This window comes from Mirounga leonina, unplaced genomic scaffold, assembly GCF_011800145.1.
Source record: "Mirounga leonina isolate KUSES-001 unplaced genomic scaffold, KU_Mleo_1.0 Mir_234, whole genome shotgun sequence".
NCBI classification, from domain to species: domain Eukaryota; kingdom Metazoa; phylum Chordata; class Mammalia; order Carnivora; family Phocidae; genus Mirounga; species Mirounga leonina.
Genome location: NW_023270620.1, coordinates 600575 through 619898, shown reverse-complemented (window position 1 = coordinate 619898; position 19324 = coordinate 600575). Strand labels below are relative to the sequence as shown.

Here is a 19324-nt window from a genome sequence, read left to right as displayed (position 1 = left end):
TGTTTTTTAGGAATAGTTCTATTTTGTAGAAACACGATGTTAGGGAAGGGATAACTGTAAAAGCAAAAACCAACCTCATCTTTGTAAAAGCAACAAGATCAGAAGAAGGCCACGGCAGACACGGTGATGGTTTAAACGTGGTGGGGGAGACAGAGAGTAATGGAGAGATGGGCTCTGTCTTACAGTCACCATCACCAGAATGGGCAGGTGAGTTGGAGGCAGGAAGTGAGGAAAAGAGAAGAATCAAAGATAACACCTTGATTATAGGAACGTAGGTGCAATAAAATAACAAAACGTTGGAAGAAATCAGAGAAATGAAATTAATCATGCAGAATTTCCAGATGGCATCAAATAATTCATGAATTGCTGATCATCTTAGATACAGTTTTTAAAAGCTAATTCTTATACTGGATAAGGTATTAGAAAAGACAAAAACAGAAGACACTCTCGTTGTTAATAAGAAACATAAGGGAGCACCGGCCAAGGTGGGAAGTAGCAAGATGTGTGGGTTGAAAAACCAAAAATATTGATTTCAATTGTCAGGGTGGGAAAAGGGGATCTGCTGGATGCAGGGAAGTTGGATGAGACATACTGGGGAAGGGCAACAAGTATATATGTGCAAACACACACACACACACACACACACACACCAGTAGCTGCTTCTTTGAATTTAGATTTCCAATGAAGGGTGCATATCATCCGAGGCTAACTAATTTATTAAAAGTTCTGGTAAGAGGTTGTTTATGGTCAGTGAGGAGGAAGCTAAGAGAAACAGATATGGAAGTTAAGAAAAAAAATTGACCAAAAAACACTGCAATTTGGCATATAACCAAACCTCTTCATAGGCTATGTCTAGATGGACAGGCTAAATAAAACTTAGGAATCTTCCTAAGAGCCCACATCTGCCAATGCCATCTAACTGATTCTATTGGACACTTTTCCGCAGAACGCTGCCGTCCACGGAGGATGAATTGTAAACACAGGGGGCTGATAGGAGAATGAGGGGAACTGCGCAGGCAGGTGGTGGGGTCATTAGGACAGACACCAAACTTTGAAGTGTAATAACTCTAAAGGAGAAAAGCCAGCAATCTTTTTCAGACATTCTGTAATACACATAGTAAGGGTTTACTAAATACCAATTGACTGGTGGACCAAACTGAGTAATCACTACATCTTCTGAACGGAGATCATTACTAGTTTTGTGTGCTGGTGACAGCAAGGATAAAACAAAATACTGTAGGCGGAACAAAGATTCTAAAAATAATCAATCTCTTCACTCATCCATCAGCAACAACCGTACATTTTTATATATTTTCCATCTATCTCAGGTAATACATACTACCTTCTCAAAGGAACTTCAAAATTTAAAAAGCTTTTTTCGTTCTACTTACCATACGAACAAAACGAGGTACTTTAATTATTCAGGCTCAATGATATTCCTGTTCTGATGACAAACCTGGTTTCAAAAATTGCTTTGGTAATTCTGCCAGCTGTGTCTGCTGAACACATGGGCTGGATCTTCCATAATAAAGTTTTGATCAAAGAAATCTTTATAACCCAGCTTCTAGTGATGTAATAAAAAGCGATACTCATCAACAAGGCAGTGACAACAGGAAATTTTTTTCAAAGAGCCAGCATGATGGAATTGCAGAGTTCATTGGCTGATGCAACAAATGTTTATTGGGCACTTACTCGGTGCCAAGCACCGCCTGAGATACTGGGAATATGACCGTGCGCAAGATGTGTGATGTCCTTGCGCTTGCAAAGCTTGCACTTCGGTAGGTAAGGGAGAGGATGAGCAAGCAAACATCTACATGTAACCATTCCAGAGAGCAGCAGCATGGGGAGGAAAGTGAAACTGGCGAAGAGGTTGGAGGGGAGCCACGCGAGGAAGGCTAGGGGTAGGGAGCCCTTCTAGGCTGAGTGGTCATGGAAGGCCTCTCTGAGGATGCGACATTTCAGCAGAGACTTGACTGGAGAGGAGTAAATCATGGAGACTGAGGGGAAGGACCTATTTGGTCTGCTGCAAGTTATGTCCAGGAATCTGCCCCACCTGTGCCTTAACCATAAGCCTCAGCCACTAAAGGGGACACAGTCACAACCCCCAGAGACCAGAAGACAGTCCTGACTCACGGAGGCAGCTGCAATCACATCTGGGGAGGAAGGACTGGCCAGTGTTAAATCCAGGAATGCTAGGATGGGCGGTGACACCAGATGTTTTAAGGTCTGTTATCAGATGAAAGAGGGATTACAAGCACTCTGGCTGGCCCAGCTAGTCCCAGCGGCTGGCATGGGACTATAAGGAAGGAGTTTGGGACTAGGTAAAATAAAGACTTAGCTGACAAAGCCATTAAACTGAACAGAGCAGTTTAAAAAGTAGGAGGTGTTCTGACAGAGGAAGGATGCTTCCTGACTTTCTGGAGTAAGACACCAAAAGAAAAAAAAAAAAGCTACAAAATCTGCAGGAAGATTCTTAATAGGATTGCAGCTGCGTGGTATTTACTTAGACAGTTTGCTATCTGAGCTCTCTCCGTACACTGTCAGTAAGTGAACTAGTGTGTGCCTATTGCAAGTTCCCTGGGAACATCAGAGTTGGATAAGGCAGAATCAAGGTCCTCCAGTGAAACCAGAGACCTTGATTCTTATGGCACTTTCTTATCTCACTTGAATTATAGCTATTTTTAATATTTTTTCTTGTCCTTAAAAAAAAGCTCTTCGTGAGGCTTTCATAACATGAGTTTACTCAAGTAAGTGCCCCTTAGAAAAGATTTTTTACTCATCTTTCTATCTCTTATATAGACTTCTGTAGTTCTTAAAGTAGGCACTGATTAAATATTTGCTTAATTATACTGATTTCAAGAAGTTTATTGCAAAGAGTAAGGTGGTCTGAAATCCTCCCGTTAGATTCTGGGCTATGCAAAGAAGTTGGGGGTGGTTGTTTGCCAAGGCCTCAAGGCTGATTCTTAGCTCCAGACCCATTTTTCCTCCTGATGCCCAGGATCGAACACTCAAAGGGGTGAAGTGGCTCAGCACTGGCCACCAAGCCAGACTCGGGCTGCAGTAGGAATCTGGGCCCTATTCCTTCCTCTGCCAGAACACTTCTATACCCTCAAGTCCATGGGCAGATTAAGTGACTGCGACCACTCCTGAGCCGCCTTGGTTTCTTCCTGTATTTGTTGACTGAAATGGAAGAGTAGTTCTAGGCAAGGCTGTGGAAGGGTCATCGGATGCTGCATGAAAACCAGCACACATGAGTTTTACCTCAGCAGCACTGTCCTGCCAGGTGCCACACTAGGAACCTCAACATTATCCACTCGTTTTCAATCTCCATCCCCCGCTAACCAACAAATCCTGCCAGTCTCCTTGCTGGATATTCCCTCAAATTGGTTCTCTCTTCTCTACCCAAACTGCCAGTCCCTCAGATCCACTTACTGCTTCTCATACCCACAGCCATTTCCCACATCTTTCCTTGATCATTTTGCACAGCACGGACATCATTATCTTTATAAACAAAAATGTTTTCTTCTTCTGCTGACAAAAATAAAAAAGTCAGATGGTTTCCTGTGACCTGGAGGATGAAGTGCACGCACTTTACTCGCTCTACCAAACTCATTTCCTACAACTCCCCACACTTGACTTCCCCTGCCCAGAATGTGCCACCTGCCCTGGGCACTGGGCAGCCTCCTTTGTAAGGTTGTCTCTGCTGCTCCTCTGGGCCGCAGACTCCTACGCATTCTTCACGACTCATGCATCTACAACCACAGGGCAACTTAGCTGTGTGCTTTTCTATGTGCATATTTCTACTGCAGACCATTTTAACTTCTGTTTGTGCATGTTCTTGAGATGCCCAGGTTCTGCAGAAAGGAAATGTTATCTTTACAGCAGGTATAATGCTGATCACGGAACCTAAACACCAAGGAGATGCTCATGACATTTTGTGGGTAACAAATAAATGAAATCGAAAATAGTAAGATTGATTATTATTGTTGATTTATGGAATTTGTTTCACAAGAGATATTATAAGCTAAATAGGAAATAAGTTATGGATGCTTTTGACAATTTTATGGGTATACTTTGTAAAACCTAAAAACTTGGGAAGTATTTCTTTAATCTTTTGAGGGGGACCTCATGGAAACCTGTTGGCTGGTTGCTATTAGATGGGTGGTATGTGCTGGATGGTCCAGGAACCTGGTAGAAGGATGCTTTTTTTCTGTCCTTAAAAACACAGACATGTCCTATTAAGAATAACATAGTGCATTACTCAGGAAGACCTCTTTCCTCTGAAAACATGTAAAATATGGTTTGGCTCAGATACATTCTGATCAGAGAATAGAACAAATACTATGGACCAGTGCTTCTCAAACCTGAATGTGCAATTAGGACCCAGCTTTCCTGTTAAGTTGCAGATTCTAATTCAGAAGGTGTGGGGTGGGCCCTGTCACTTGGCCTCTCTAACAAGCTCTGCAGTGATGTGGATGTTGATATTTCATGGGCTGCACGTTAAGTAGCTCTGTCTCTTCCAATCACATGACTGATTATCTGGTAATGGTGACACTATGATTTTCTTCTCCAGTATTTTCACTGTTCTCACTTTTTAAAAAATATATATTTTTAAGTAACCTCTATTTGAGCTTACAACCCTGAGATCAAGAGTTGCAGGCTCTACCAACTGAGCCAGCCAGGTATCCCTCCCCTCATTATTTGAACTTTCTGATTTCTAATTTTTACTCATTACCAAATGTTAATGTTTTCAACATCTATTCAGCATGGATGACATGAAGATTATACACATCCTTTCCTCCTTTTACTTTGAGTACTATTATTACATCCACACAATTTCACAGCTTTCCTTTCTCTATCTTCTTTACATTTGAAGAAGAAGAAGAAAAAGGAAGAAGAAAAGAAGAAGAAGAAAAGAAGAAGAAGAAGAAGAAGAAGAAGAAGAAGAAGAAGAAGAAGAAGAAGAAGAAAAGAAGAAGAAGAAGAAGAAGAAGAAGAAGAAGGAAAGAAGAAGAAAAGAAGAAGAAGGCGGCGACAATGACGACAGGCAGGCAGGTATTTTGCCCTGGGGAATATGTTTATATTAAAGCCCAGTAATGGCCTAGTGGAATTTTTAGGCGATTGTGACAAGATTCTAATTTGTTCATATACTTAATGGAGTTGGCAAATACTAAGAAGAAATAAGATGCTGTCAAGAAGAAATCATTATTACTATAGAACAATAACTACCATAGACTAAGAATTGGCATTTGATTCCATGGATCCAATCCCATATTTTCCCAAATACTTGATGGTCCTGAGCTTTGCCTCTTCCCCTGCCCCCCGCCCCAGCATGTATTTTGATAAGACAGCAGTAAAGGCCGTCTGCTGTCAAAGAGTTTTTGAGGTGGCCTCCAGGACAAGATCAAGTTACTGATTTGAAAATAACTATAATCAGGATAATATAATCCAAAGATAGAAGAGTCAGAAAGATGTACCAGGAACCTTAAATAGTTAAAATAGTTAAACCCTAAATTGTTTTTATTTCCAGAAAAAATAAAAAAGTGGGGGGCACACAAGTATGCAGTTGTCGTGTTCTTGTAAAAAGCAATAAGTTAAAGTAACAGTTTTCAAATATGTATTTCTTCTGTGACCCCTCTTACAAAATCCAAGGCCAAAAACAAACTATAAACGTAAAGCCCTGTCTTTGGAGAGATGAGATAATACTCTCCAAGGACACTGGTTCGTGACAATCTCGCAGTTGAGAGAACCTCAAAGAGAGGGTAGTTAACGTATCGCCTCTCTTTCCTTTCTGTAGCTCATTCTGTGGTCTCATGTCTCCAAGTTTGGGAACAGTTAAAAGGCTGCCAGAGTAAAACAGAAAATGATCTCTGGACTTCGAGTAAGAAGATCTGAGTCGAAGAAGTTCTGACTAAGCCATTATTGGCTTTTGTACTTTGAGCAAGTCACTTCATCTCTTTTGGTCTCCGTTTCCTCATCTACACAATGGAGACAATTATTCCCAGAGTTGTTTAGAGGTTTAAGATAGTGGATGTGAATGCCCCTTTTAAATAAAAAGAGGTCCTATTTAGCTATAAATAGTATGAAACAGCTTCTCTAACTAGTTGCAAAATTTTATTCAACAACAAAAGATACATGTTTTGACCTGCTCTTTAAACAGGTATCAGAAGGTGTCTCAGCATCAGGTCTGAATTTACCTAATCTATCAGGTAAAAGGTTCCTGTTTCATCAAAGACTGACTAGAAGCACAGAGGAAAGGCCAAGATGTTGAGTTTTTAAAAATAATCACATAAACAGTAGGAAATTCTTAATATTCTTTTTGTTAGCCTTGATAGACCATATCTGAGGGCATCAATATTGTTTAACAAAGATGGATTAAACGGATTCAAAGGTGAGTGTGCTCGGGCTTTTTAGGGACTAGATCTAGCAAAGGATTTCAGACGCACGTGTTGAGATTAGAGAGCTGAGGATCAGGCTCAGTTCCTGGGATGTTCTGCATTATTATTTCTGGCTTAAGAGATGATTAAAGAACAGGGCACTCAGAAGGCAGATAATGTGGGCAGACCCCACGGTCACTTCTAATGAAGAGTTTATAGTAAATTATGGTGTTATAACACAAACACATAAGTCTACAACAATCAGAGAGATGACAAACCACACAATGCTGGACCACAATTATTTCACCCCTTCCTCACCTCCCCCCAAAAGTAAGATATACAGTTAGGTGTGGTTTTTCTTCTTTAAAAAAAAATTTTAAGGGACACATTAGGGAGAGGCTGCAGCTGGTGAATGTTGGGGGTCAACAGTGATCAGTGGTCATTACACAACATAGAGCCTGACAAGGGAAAAAGATGTTTCAAAACTGCCTCTTTGTTGTCATTGCTTTGTAAGTGTGAATAAAACTTTAAATATAGGTATTTTTTTTTAATTATAGACTGAACTTGCTGGCTGAAGTGTTAATATGTATGTGTGTATAAATATGTTCACCGTTGGAGCTTACTTATTCCTCATTGCATTTTTTTTTTTTAAAGATTTTATTTATTTGACAGAGAGATACAGCGAGAGAGGGAACACAAGCAGGGGGAGTGGGAGAGGGAGAAGCAGGCTTCCCGCGGAGCAGGGAGCCTGATGTAGGGCTGATCCCAGCACCCTGGGATCATGACCTGAGCCGAAGGCAGACGCTTAACAACTGAGCCACCCAGGCGCCCCTCCTCATTACATTTTAAAGGGCTTTAAATATCTAGGATATTTGGAATATCCTATCATATGCATCCATAATAACCCTCATTACTCCACTGAAATGTATAACTTCATGCAATTTGGGGGGAAATAATTTATTTAAAAATTTTTAAAACAGATCTAACTTCAAATCTTATCTCTTAAAATGCCGCTGTATTACTAGTAGAATACTGGAATGACTGTAGAGGTGAATTATTATGAATTACCACTAATTTAAAAAGGGTTTCTGCAGATTATTAATTTTTCAGTATTGCACCTTAATACACACTGATTTAAAAGTGGAAAAGTGTAATCATCTTCCTTTACAAAATTACCTAGTAAGTTAACCATTACCAAAACCAGTGAACATTTAGCACATAAGCTGTCTACGATTAAGGTCTTGTGAATTTAGACTAAATTAATGATATTTTTGAAACACTAAATTGTAACAAAAAAATTCCAAGCAAATTGTGTCCTTGCAAATTTCAATTTAAAAGTTTTAGACATTTCCATCAATTTTGCTTCTGGAACCAGAGTCCCCACTTTATTTTAAAAGTTTGTGAGTGTAGGTAAATGTCTTAACTGAAACTGAGTCTCAGATTTCTCAGCAGTAGTCTCTTCCTCACTGGGTTCCTGTGAAGATTAAGGAAAATGATGGATGTGGCAGTACCTTGTAAACAACTGAGGGTTTTACAAAGTTATAATATTGTTAATAAGTAGGGTAATTTCCATTCATGTTGTGAAATTCAAAGCACAGAAACAACTTTAACATAAGTTAATAGCTGGCAACTTTACTGAGAGACAATACAATTTTAAATAAAAATTTCAAAATGTAACACAATATATATTCTTACAAAAGCATTAAGCAGGTTAGATACCTTTTTTTTTTTAAGTCTTAGAGTACTGAATTTTTCAGAACCCAATGGAGTGTATTATCTGTTTACTGGTAACAGAGGAATTATCAAATGCTTATACATATAACTAAGAATACTTGAAGATAACAGTGACTATTTGAGGGATCTTTCAGCTTTCTGTTTAAAACCTCTGGCTCTGTAATGTGTTGTTTCCAAATCTTTTAGAATTGGGTTTAGAGTATATATAACTTAAGACGTTCTATACTGAGATGAGTATCACAGTTGATTATATTGGATGGACTCCTATACTGCACATCTTTTTTCTGGTTAACTTGCGGGTAGGGCTGACTTCTTGTCAGAGCTGATTAGAATGTCATTATTTTCACCTGTTATTTTTACTTCAAGAAGCTGTCACCTCTATCATTATTGATTTTTCAATGACCATCCAATATGCTGAGTAAGAGTGCCTTTGTCAAGAGATATATTACATAATGTTAACAAAACTTCTTTTCCTTCTTTATATATAAAAGTAAGTGTAAATAGAGTTTTGATATTTTCTCCTTTCATTATAAGGAGACATCTTGTGAGGCAAAGAGGACACTCCCTCTCAGAGACCACTGCTTTACAAGATCAACACTATCAAAAGCTAGATACCTGTTCAGTATCTCAATTGTTCAGAAGAGTATTCTGTTTCTTTCATTTTACTGAAAAGGTACATTTGTAAATACAAATAGTCACTAGACCTAATCTTGCAAAGAGAATCTCAAATGTCCTTACCAATTCCTTAACATCAAGAGTCCATATCTTAAGTTCACATCAAGGTAGAAAGAAGATGAGTTATATATTTTGTGGGCCCAGTATAAAATGAAAATTTGTGGGGCTCAGTGCAAGACCTCTTGTTCAAAAATTAAGAATTTCAAGATGGGGACAGAAGAGCATTCAACTAAGCACAGGGGCCCTTCCAGGTGTGGCTTATGAAGCGGGCCCTGGGTATAACTTACACTAGAGTATAAGAAACTGAGAAGCAATTATCAAAGGAAGAGAAAAAAGAACAGGTGTACTCTGAAGTTAGGCTGTCCAAAGAAGAAGGGGCTAAGAGATCCAAAGATCAGTATCTCCCTTCTCTAAAATTCTGTCTTCAACTAGCCTTCTTCCCATCTGGCTTTGTCTAGCTATTAACATCTTTTTAAGATGTGAGCTGATAGCCGCTTACCCTGTTTCCCATCCTAGGGGTATATTCATATTTATAGTGGACACTGAAAAACAAAATTACTTTAAAAGTGAAAAATCATCTTTTCACATATAGTATTTTAGTACCCCAAGAGGCCCTGGTAATATTTGGGGGCAGGGTGGCTTCCCCAATACCTCAGGCCATCTCCCATGGGACCTGCCTGCTTGCCTGCCACTGGGATCGTCAGAGGGTCAAATCCTCGTCTTCTATTGAAGGGGCAGTTTCATTTTCCATTAAAAAAAAAGTAATAGGGGCGCCTGCGTGGCTCAGTCGTTAAGCATCTGCCTTCAGCTCAGGTCATGATCCTGGAGTCCTGGGATCGAGCCCCGCATCCGGCTCCCTGCTCAGCGGGAAGCCTGCTTCTCCCTCTCCCACTCCCCCTGCTTGTGTTCCCTCTCTGGCTGTCTTTCTCTCTGTCAAATAAATAAAAAACCTTTAAAAAAAAAAAGTAATATATTTTCATAGCACATTTTAGCAAACTTCGAAGGATCACCCCTAGAACTAAAATATCTGAGCCTTGGGGAGGCCAAAAGATAAATGATTGCTGTCTTTTCTCAGTTTGCCAGGTGTTTTAGCTACCACTGCTGTTTCTGGTCTCTATCACCACTGCCGGCAACACATCTCTCTTCAGTTACAGGATCCAGTTACTTCTGAATCAACCCCAATTTGAAGTTTTTGATGATATCAGTGAATTCCAGTGAATGCTGTGATTTAATATGAATAGCAACATACGAATAATATTTAGACTTCAACCAAGGCATATCTACTAGTGTATTCTATGGGTAAAATGTATTTATTATCTGTCTTTAAATGTATTGTAAACAAGATAACTAAAAAGGATCAAGTACATTTATGCTTATGCGAGTTGGCCTTTTGTTTTTGTTTTTGTTTTTTGGTATGACTCTGATAATTTAATCAGAAACATATTTTGTTACAGAAATAAAATGCATACTGTTACATTTGGCAATGCCCATGAGCTTCGAGTACACATGACCTGAACAAAAGGGAGTAATCAGAGCCATCTCCTAGGTTCGTATGGATTGCTGAGGTTTATTTTTCACGTGGACGTGCTGTGAATTGTAACCATCTATACCCCAGGAGCCACCTAACACGTGCAGGACCTAAGTCAGAGAAATTAACCCTAAATAAATTAATCCCTTTCACATTAGCTTTTCCCTTTTAAACATAATATTTTCAAATAAGTATCACAACGTCGCCTCTCATTTAGTTTGTCAACTCTCCAGACACGGTATTCTCAATCTTCACAAATAAACACTTGCTTGTAGTTTCTATATTATAACTTGAACAACAGTCATGGTGATTTCAAAAACAAGCTATCACCCTTCACAAATCTTTCTAATTGTGGGTTCAGGTTTTACTATTTCTTTCAGAAAAATGATAAAATTCAGTCTCATTTTGTCTAGATCTGTATGCTTAAGGACAATTGCCTCAGAGAACAAGATCTATGTAGTTATGATGATTTTTTAGTTATGGATAAAACACGCATTTGAATGTAGTCCATATTTTTTGGCTATGTCTTTAGAGTGTGGAATATATGTCCTCCGAGCACACAGCTGGAAGGAGATAGGGTTTGCCTCGCTTTCATGTTAGGGAGAGGACAGAAACTTGCACGGTTACCATATACTCCAGTCAGTCACCACTATTTGTGATATTGGCAGTAATCATTCCAGTTAGAAAACAGACATAAATGCATGTTGCTAACTCATTTTTGTTATTTGGTTATTATATTTAAAACCTCCACACTGCAGAGGCAGTGTCTAAGAGGTCTGTTCAAATGAATCGATTTCTAATCATGTGTAATCATGTTTTTATTGAGTTCCTTCCAAACTTTATATAACCCATTGTTTCTAAAAATTTTTTATTCTTTTTTTTTCTTTCATAACTATATAGAAGCAATTCTTTCAAAAGAATAGCAGCAAATTCTTTGAAAGGAACAATTAAGGGACATTGGAAAAGTTAACTATATACATTCTGCCATATTTTTTCTTTTTTAAAGATTCATTCAGAGTTTTCACAGGTGAAACTAAAAATAAATACTTCAGAGGAATATGTAAAGTATTAAATATGTATCATTTTCAAATTTGATACAGGAAAAATGAACAAATCAAAACCAAAAACTACTCACCAACTTACTAAAATAAATCAGTTTCTAAAGGATCCGGAAACTGTTGAAGGAATAATGACATGTAATCTTGGAAGTTTCTAGATTTAAAAACTTGAGGTCTGGGGACTTTAAAGTTTAAATCACATTTAGTTTAGTGAGTTCTTAAAAAAATTGACGTTGTAACAGGACCCATTATCCAGCTGTTCTGTGGTCAAATCTGTCTCTTTATCCCAAAGCGAAAAATTTGCAAAAACATATTGACAGTTCGCTTTTATTCCATACTGATCAAATACCTTACTCTTAATTTTTAAAATGTAAAACAAGCAACACGTTTTAAAATCTTGGGTCAATTAATATTATATATTTTATAATTTCCAAATATTTCAAAATACTAAAATGCATGGATTTGTTGCTTTGCAGTTTTTAGTAACACAAAAGAAAGGGGGAAGGTGTGAATATAGCATCTTTGGGTTTAGGAAATGTGTTCAGCAAGTAAGCAGCCAGGAATATACCTTCATTTGTCATTGGCTTGGGCACTGGTGGGCTATAGAAAGCAAATGTCAGGTGTCATCTCAGAAGAGGCAAGAGATCTATACACATATCCAAACACAGCTTAATCCTAAAATGGTGTGGTTTTTCCCAGAAATATTAACTGAATTTAGGATCAGCATACCACCATATGATGCCATAAAATATTAGCAGTTTTGTTCTTTATATCATGCTATGTGATTCTTTTGAACAATAACAGCAAAGTATTTACTTTTCTTCTTAGGTGAAAATTAACATGTGGAAGCATGAGTGTGTGTATCATGGGTGTCAATTTGCACCGTAATATAATGTTAAAATAAGGCAGAATTTAGCATAACTTCAGGGTTTAAATTGCAAAGCATTTTTAAATGGAGTGTTTAAATATTGGAGAACTTTAATTTTGAAATCCATTTGAAAGTAAAGATTTAGTGTGATTTACTATTTACTACTCAACTATAACTTGTTTAGTTGTTGCTTCTACTGAATGATTGTGAACCAACTGGAAAAGAATAAATTATATTCTTTGGAATAATTGTTCCAAAATAGACATTTAGAGGTTCTAGACATTGTTTCGAGGTCAAGTGAATAATCTGAATGACTTTTGTAGATTACACTTGGTTTTGACACAATATGGATGGCTACGGGATATGCTTTCTTCCTGGTGACTAAGATGATGGCAGCTGACCCTGGAGAGGTCCATTCATTACTTGGATGCTACCAAGAGTGCAGGGCTCCCCAAAACAAGACCTAACACAGAGACGGGGAGCAAAAAAAAAAGCGTGGGAGCACTGCTTGGTCACTAGACTCAACCACCTTATCACTGGAATAACTAAGGGAGAAAGATTAAAATAATTTTAGTCAGTGCACATTATGTGGAATTCACACTACTTCTTGCTATCTGTTAACTCAGGCATAGTCCTTACGTTTCCAATATCTACTCATTCACTGTTGCAAAGTGAAAAATAAGTTCTGTCCTAACAATGACAACAAAAACACCATCAGTTTGAAAATAAAAATTCTGGCCTCTTGATACACTGAATAGAAATACTATAGGAACAAACACGGGAAGATAACAACGGACAGGTACATTTTATTTCTACCTTCCGAACTCCTTCATTCCAAATTATTAGAGTTCTACAACACAAGTTTTCCCTTATCACACGGAGAGTCTGGCCAATAAATCCAAGTGAGAAAACTAATATCTGAATCACCAGGTTCAGGAAGCCAACTGAAAAAGTTGCTACATTAAGTTATCTGCAGACTGATCCACGATGGATGGCTACCCTGAATGTAAGCATTCCCTCAGCATGGTATTGCCAAGATTATGACATCACTCTTTGCTTTTTACTATTCATGTTACCACATGAATGTTCAATAGACACAGGACAAATAAAATGAGGGTCAGGGCTTCCCTCATTCTTAGAAGGATATTTTTCAATTATATATTTTGTTACATCTTAAGAGATAAAAGCTGTGTCTGCAAGTGATTAAAAGATGTTTTATATTCATGGTTTCATTTCTGCTGAAATAAATGCGTAATTTAAACCACACATAATTCCTAGCAATTTAGGCCCATTACAGAGTTCTAGCTTCTTTTTTATGATAGTTACTAATTAAAACAGAGTGTTGCTGCCACGTGGAGCCTGTGACTTCCACATACAGGTTTAATGAATAAAATGTCCTGACATAAAAATGAAAACAATAGAGACAAAGCTGCAAGCTGTTGTGTTTCTAGTGTATGGTAAAGATTAAGGACCTTCGCTGAAGTTAAGAATTATGCAGAGAAAACACTTGTTAATTTCGTTCTTTAAAGGAAGAATTAAAAGGATTTTTTTAGTGAAATCTGAAATAGTCACTAATTTTTCTAACTTCTGGACCCCTCATTCCCAGCTGACTCCTTCTCCCAAAGAATTTAAACTCATCAGAGTCACTTTTAAAGGATAAATGATGGGATATTTTAATGTAATCCTGCATATAGGTTTAGATTGAAAATGGGAATTGGGACCATAATTAATTATGTTGCCAAGTTTTTTGAACTTTAAGGAGACAGACTGAGGCAAACGAGGGCATTTCATAAGACTGCAACCTTCTAAAAGTTCATGGGTTAAACTTTGGTAAAATGACAGTATCTTTTTGACATTTAATTAATTCCATATGCAGAATGAGTGTGAGGAATTAATACCCTTTTGGTGTATTCACTTTCTGAAACCACTGTAATAAAAGACTGACACAAAATCAAAACCAAATATAAACAGGGTCTTCAGCTAGGGTACGGCCTTATTATCACACTTAATAAACAATAAATAATGATAAATACTGAGAGCCCTCAGTACACTCTGCTCTCGCATCCATCCATCACATCTTTCAGGATAATAAAACAATTCAATCCCATCAAATCCTCAAAACCGCTCCCTCTGGAGGGATGTTTTATCTCTACTTCTGCCAGCCCAGGGAGGATTTTACTTGTTTAAAGGGGGCGGAGAATGGAGCGGGGGTCCTATTTATTTCCATTGACGACTCCCCTGGTTCTCACAGGCGCTCAGGGACCGGGTGGGAGGAAAAAAGGAGGAGGTGCGGGGAGATTCCCTCGTTCAGAAAAGAAAAAGGGTTCAGGAAGCGAGGCGAAAGAATGGGTGGGCGAGGGCGGTGGGGGGAAGAGGGTAGTGTGTTTGGAGAGGTCAGCGACTAAATGAAAAACTAAATTGTTTTTTGATATAGCAGGATAGAATGATGATGAGAAGTAGACAAATTAACCAGCCCAACTAAGTTGCTAAAAGGAACTATGTTAAAAAAAAAAAAAAAAAATCAAACCCAGAGACATTTTCTCAGGTTCATTTCTCGCTCAAGGTCTTGGTTTCAGGGAGCTCCTTGTACCCAGAGCAGGAGATGGACAGCGCCCCGAAGGGGACCCGGAGGGGAACCGCGACCTGGCCCGAAGGACAGCTCAGCGCCCTTGCAGAGGTGCCCGCGGCAAACTCCAAGGGCCTCGGCGACCCGCGTGGACCTGGTGCTGGGGACTGCGGCGAATTCTCCAGCCCCGGGCGGGGGTACGGGGGGGAGGGGGCAGGAAGGGCGCACAATGAAACGAAACCGCACCCTAAATTCTGCAGTTTGCGAAGTGTCCCAGGAGCACAGCTGGGACCTGGAACCACTCGTTCGGATTCCTGAGTGTCGGGGCCGCGCCAACTCTCTGCTCGGTGGTACTGAAGGTAGCGCCAACTAGAGCGGACACCGACTGGTGCACAGACAGGGCTAGGGCACGACGCCCTGTCGGCTGGGTCTGGGGCGGGAGGGAAGGTCCCCTTGGTGGCTGCTCTGGTACCCCGGCAAAAGCAGGATCAGGTCCCGGGCCTCCCTGCCCAGCTCGAGGAAGTTTCTCTAACGATGCTCGCCTAGCACGCAGAGGACTAACGAGGAGCCAGAGCGGTGGGGGCTCGGTTGGCGGAAGGGGACCGAGATCTCAGAGCCCGGGCTGCGGGGCTGGGGGCCGCCCGCCAGGAAGCCGCTCCTGCCCTGCCCGCGGGCGAGCCCCAGGCGCAGTCCAGACCCCTCGCTTTTCGTCCCACACTCACACGCCTCCCAGGACCCAGTTCCGCAGACTTTCTCTAGAGAAGGGTAGAGGGCGTGAACCGGAGGGGGAGGCAGCAGCTCTCCCGGCAGGCGGGCAAAGTGAGTGTCCAGGCCAAGTCCGGGATAAAGGTTCTGTGGCTCCCGGGACTCCGCCGCGCCCTGGGCACCGGGAACCCAGTGTCCCCGGCCTGTGCACGGTCTCTCCACCTCTAACACCGTTTGCGCCGCCCAGCCACGAAGCCAGCGTGGAGAACCGAGGGAAACCTGCTCCACGCCCCTTAAGCCCTCGGCTCCTCCGGATCTGGTGCCCTCGGCCAGCGGTGACGGAGAACCTCCACTCGCTGGGCCCCTCTGACTTAGGGGACGCGCGCCTCCACCCCCATCCCAGATGAGCCCTCGGGTGTGAACACTCCCTGTGCCAGGTCTTGGGGTGGCGGGCTAAGGCGTCGGGGCGTCAGGAGTTTGCTTTCCTCTCGCTACTTACCTTACAAAAATCTGTTTGATTTTCCTGGGAGGGGGAGAGGAAAAATCCCTCCCCGAGGTGTGGTGTGCGAAACAGTCCACGTCCCCGGCACCGGCCAAGATGCTAAGCACCAGTACTCAGGAACCGAAGGGGCTGGGAGGCGGAGGAGGAGGCAGATAAAAGAGAAAAATTAAATCGGCCAAAGTGTCCCAACTTTGCCGTGGGCGCTGCAAACTTCAAAGGCGGCGAGGCTGGCGGCGCGCGGCCGCCGAAGTTGCTGCGAAGTGGAGCGGGGAGAAGCGCGGGGCTGGGGGATCCCGGGACAGAGCGGGGAAGTGGCGGGAGGTCCTTTTAAAAGGCGGGGAGCGTGCGGGGGCTGGGCGGCGGGAGGATGCTGCCGAGCCCAGCGGGGCTGTCGCGGGCTCCGCGGGCGGCCGCTCGGGGCACCGGCGCCTGGCTGGAGTGCGACGCAAGGAGAGCCGGGCGCGCGGCGGCAGCGGGTGCGCGGCTCGGTTCGCTCCGCTCTCTCGCTGCTCCGAGCGGGGAGTGAGTGTTCGCTCCCGAGTGTCACTGCTGAAGCCCAGAGCCGCTCCCCCTCCCGCCCCACCGCCGCCCGCCCGCCCCCTCCCTCCTCTGCCCGGTGCCTCCCCCCTCAGCCCCTCCCTCCCTCCCGCTGCGCGCCACCGCGCGCGCGCGCGCAAACACACACACACACACACACACACGCACGACCCAGCGCTCCCCAAACAGGGACCCTGGCAGGCGGCATCGCAGGGGACACCCCACCGTCCTTACCGCCCCCCGTGTCGCGAGGAAGGAGAGGGAGGCCCACCGAGACCCCCTCAAAACCACAAAACCTAGGGAGAGGCGTACGCGGGGCCATCGCACCGTCAGAGAGACCCGGGTGCACAATAAGGGGGAACTCTGGGGTTGATGGGTGGGTGGGGGGGTAGTGGAGAGACGAGCTAAATCCAGAAGGTTGGAGGCGGAAAGCTGAGTGCGCAAACTGTGCATTCATGTCCCACTTTTCACCCGACCGCCTGCCTACCAGAGCCTTCACTCAGGGAGCGCTTCCCCCTCGGCGCACACCGAGCCTCCTCCGGTTTGAAACTCAGCAGCTGTTTTAACAATTGAAAAGCGGCCCTACAGGACCAGTGAGAGACGGAGCAGAGTGTGTGAAGCCATTAAGGCTGACTAGGTAATTATGATAAGAAGTTACCTAATTAGCAACCTGGCCAGGGCAGAGAAAAAAGGCGGGGGTGGGGGTGGGGGTGGGGAGTGAGTGATTTAGTGATCTCATTTTCCCAAATGCGAACCTACTTTCCAGCAAACCTGGTTTTTATACTCTCGAATTTTAAGTTCTCAGAACATAGTTTATTAAGATAGAGTGTCAGTATTGAAAGCGTGAAAAATACTTGCCCTCTTCTTATTGCCACCGAGAAACGGAGATAAATAAGATGAAAATCAGCCTTACCGAGGTCATATGAACAACTGTGGTCTTTTTGTTAAATACCTGGTCACAGGGGGCGGTGCAATGAGGCTCCCGAAGTTTTGTGGCTCCTAGGTGAGAATACTGCTGTAGATGGACTTATGAAACTGTTTATACTCCACAAAGTAGTTTTGTAAAAGCCATAGAATGTTTAGACGCTAAAAGAGATGTTGATACCACCGTGCAAGCTTGCTTATTTATTTATTTAGGATATGAGACAATGAGGTGGGAAAAGGGGATCTCTTGGGCTCTGCTCAGAAGATCTGGAGAAGTGACTCCAGCCCTTACTTAACAGATATGACCCAGAGCTGGTCCTTGGGCATTCATTAACAAACATTTATTAAGTGCCTACTGTGTACTATGTATATCTTTGTGCTGTGATTTCAAGGTAAGACATAGTGCGTGCGGACTTTAAGGAGCCTCCAGCCTGGTAGGGAGACAGAGGCATTAATGGAAGTAGAATTATCACTATAATAAACGTACCTGTTGGTTAGGACCTTTGGAAAGGAAACAGCTAATTCTTCTTTAGAAGGTACTCTTAATAGAGATTTTAGTGTAGAGTTCTGAAGGATGAGGAAGACAATGCAAGGCAGATAAGGATGGGGAAGGAAGGGCATTCCACAGAGAAAAGCAAGTGAAGAGGTTAGGAAAGGGTTAAAGTACTTGAGGTATGTCCTGGGAGCTGGGAGAAGGTAGGTGTGGTAGACTGCAGCTGGAAGTGAGCATGGCCAGGCCACACCAGACTCTACAAGCCCAAAGAGCCAAAACTCTCCTGAAGGTGGTGCATGGCTAGGAGACTATTCAGGGCTTTATGCAAGGACAGATTTTAAGGTTTCTAACTGTCATCCAATAAGAGTTTTAAAAAGTTTTGTCTGCTACTGTTGTGGAAGACAAATAGGAGAGAGATGGCAGTGAGGAGGTTATTTCCAGAGAAAAAGTTAGGGCTCAACTAAGGCAATGGAAGTACCAATTGGGAGGTTGGGACAGCTCTAGAGATATTTCAGAAATAGAACAGACAGGACCTCGTGGTTGATTGGATATGGAGGGTAATGGAGAAAAGGAGTAGTCTAGACTGACATGGAGGTTTCTGGTTGGGGCAAGAAGGCAGGAGATGGTGCTATTTGCCAAGAGAAACAACATATAGAGAGGAGCAGTTTGGGTAGGAATGTAATGAGTTCTGTTTTAAATTTCTTGAGTTGGGGCCGAATGTGGGATATCTGAGTGCAGCACCATTTAGGCTGTTGGAAGGAGTGCTCCTAAGAGAGAGGATCCAAGCTGGAGGGGCCATGAGGAATCATCAGCATTGAGGTATTTCTTAAAGCCAAGGAGAAGAAGAGGGCAGCCAGGAAGAGACTTAGGATGGAACATGGCAGAACACCAATGTTCCATCCATGTAAGAGTGGATGGAAGAAGAGGAGCCGGCAGAAGAAAGATATGGAGACCAGAGAACAAGATGGAAACTAGGGGAGAGCAAGATTGATGAAGCCAAGAGAGGAAGGGACTGTTGACCAGTACAGAATGTGGCAGAATGATCAAGGCAGTCAGACTGAGAAGCAACTGCTACTCCTTACAAATGTCTCAGTGATCTTCACCTAAGCAATTGTAGCTTATAGTATATGTGTGCGAAAGATCCAGATCATAGTAGGTAGAGAAGGTGGGACCATGGGGACAGAGAACACAAGCTCATTTTCCTAGCAGTTTGGTCTTGAGGGAAAGTAGAAAAAGTTACAAGAAAAGCACTTGTGTAGAGGTTGTACTTTTGTTTGCTTTTCTTATGTGAGACGCATGGTCTTAATTGCATGACACTGAGGGAAAAGCAAGTAGAAAGGGAAAAGCCGAGAAGTCT

The 19324-nt window shown here is 42.2% G+C and overlaps 1 protein-coding gene across 1 annotated transcript in view; it reads right to left on the bottom strand.

Annotated features, from left to right (window-relative positions):
• Nucleotides 1-16506, bottom strand: part of NDNF (neuron derived neurotrophic factor) — a 40652-nt gene extending 24146 nt beyond the window's left edge. Inside the window, exon 1 of the mRNA XM_035029312.1 lies at nt 16011-16506. The gene's annotated coding sequence lies outside the window, so the exon portion shown is untranslated. The remainder of the gene's footprint in view (nt 1-16010) is intronic.
• Nucleotides 16507-19324: the final 2818 nt, after the last annotated feature.